The sequence below is a fragment of the Benincasa hispida genome, chromosome 12 (assembly GCF_009727055.1).
Source record: "Benincasa hispida cultivar B227 chromosome 12, ASM972705v1, whole genome shotgun sequence".
NCBI lineage: Eukaryota > Viridiplantae > Streptophyta > Magnoliopsida > Cucurbitales > Cucurbitaceae > Benincasa > Benincasa hispida.
The window spans coordinates 35394286-35396873 of NC_052360.1; positions in this window are offsets into that span (position 1 = coordinate 35394286).

Consider the following 2588-nt stretch of genomic DNA (forward strand, 5'->3'; position numbering starts at 1 on the left):
TGTTTTTATGTTGCGAAATTATCGCCAGTAAGTTTTTCGGTGCTTTGTAATGCCAATGTGGCTGTTGCCATTTTGAAAACGTTGCTAAAAATACGCCCTAATGAGCCCACCATAGGGAAGAAGTAGATTAGGATAAGAGACTAAGTTACCTTATCCTCTTACAGAAGATCAAATAAAGAAATGTGCAAAATTGCCATCCTTTAGGGGGACACTCCCAGGGTGCCTCGAGGCGATGCACAGTAACTTTATTCAACCTAACGAGGGAGACTAAGGGATATGCTGTCGCACTTCCCGCTCCCACTTACTATGAACACTCTCTCCATCCACCTTGATATTGACCTACCCAAACACCACCCGTTAGGGGGACACGCCAAAGGTGCCACGAGGCCGAGGGTAGATCTCACGGTGTGGACTATTTAGGAGAAATGTGAAAGGTTTAAGTCAAGCATCTCATGCCCCAAGTACCTCCCATTGAATGTTCTACCTAAGGGTTCATTAACCTAGACAATCTGGCTACTGATTTTAGTCTAAGTCATCTTTTTAAACTCTGCTCATAAACAACGTTTGTCTATGAAATATGAACAAGTTCAAGTAGTCACATTTAAACACTTGAATGGACTGTTCTTAACTTGCATGCATGCATCAAATGTATCTAATTCACCTTTTCAGGTAAGTTTCCAGGTAGGGGTGTTACATTTTCGTCAACTTAAATACCCCAGCCTAGACAGAACCCGCCTTAGATAAAAGGTCCCTTATAGATAGATTTGCTACACTTTGACCTTTTATTAGCCAATTTAATCCTATTAAACTGATTAAAAGATTAAAGCCTAGGGTTTCTAATCGTATTAGAACCGTGATCTTAGGTCTATATTATCCAAGTTTTAAACACTTTAAAACCATGAATTAAACCTAAGTGAGCATGCATGTCTTTCTTATTTCTTTTAGTTCTAATTTCTCTTTAACTTTTAAAAAGAAACAACTAAAACCATTGTGCACGACGAGGCATTTATAACAATTATAAAGTAACCTATGTGTCATGCTTCCTGCATTTTCTGGTCATTACTATATATAACTTTTATATAACGCGTAACAACCAAGAAAACATGCTATCATCCACCCTTATATTATAACAATTATAATATAATGATGATGCATTTCAATGCTTTTTATGCATGCATAAATATAACTCTTATATTATATGATGCATGAGCATGCTCTTACATAATTTAAATCATGCTTCTCTAAAGTATAACAATTACAATAAAGAGATGATGCATGAACATTGTATAACTTAAGGTGGGATTTACTATATGTGCATACCATATGACATATAAAAGACATACATCACATGTAATAAGTAAAGGATTAATGGATCGGGATGAGCCTTTACAAAAAATCGGAATGAAATAACCTTATCAATTACATTTTTTATCGAGCAAACCGGTTCACAAGCGAACCAGGTCTCTAACCGCCAGGAGGACTCCATCGTGTAGTAAACGCCGTGGGTAGATGATCTTCTAACGCACACTAGACGATAGAAGCAAATTAAACGATTGCGTAGACGACAACGAGGTTACGAAACCTGATCGTTTATGCGATCGCTTAACGAAGCAACAGGTAAACAATTTACCTTGTGTTATTAAGCAATCGTTTAGTCAGTTACTAAGCGATGAAGCTTTCTGACTTAAATGATCGTCCAGTGCACGCGTGCGTTAAACGATACATGAGTATCCCATCGTCTACACAACCCGATACTCTGTGATCGCATACCCGATCGTCAATATGATGCGATCAATTATCCCATCGTTTAACCGATGTGATCAATAGCAATCGCATACCCATCGTCTATAAAATGCAATCAACAACGATCGCAAACTCCATCGTCTACACAATGCGATCAACCCTTGATCGCCTCCTTCCTCGAAGAACCGTAGCGCTTGCTCCAATCTTCTTCTTCGAACGACTCAAAACTTCAAATAGACTTTGAATACAGACTTGATAACGATTATTAAGGCCCAAAAAACGCAAGGGCCTTTACAAACAACTGCAAATGTAAAAGAATTAAATCAAACGGAGGCTACCATCCACGAAAATATCCATTAATCCGCACATCCACGTCAATTTAACCATTAAACAGTGTAGAAATACACCCACCAAAAACGTAAATGTCATTTCGTTGCAACATATGAAATCGGAGTATCAGAACCTGACTCTAATACCAATTGAAGGATCTCTTACCAAAGAGTTCCATGAGCGCGTTTGGATCGTTCCAATTTCACAGTGATCGAAATACATCAAATACGTTCAAACGCATAGTTATGCAAATAAACAGTCAATTAATGGCATGCTTTGAACAAAAAAAATAACAAGTGAGAGAGTTCACATACCAATTGAAGACAGTCTTCAAACTTTGGAACTCAACGTAGTGGATGACCTCTACCCGATCAACCAACAGCCAGCAGATGAGTCAGCTACAGCAGCACGAACAACCGCAAAAACATGAAGGCAGCGGGGACGACACCAACAGAAAAGAGCCCTAAGTATTCTCGGAGTGAGAACCCAAAACATGGTCTTGGTAGAGGTAGAAC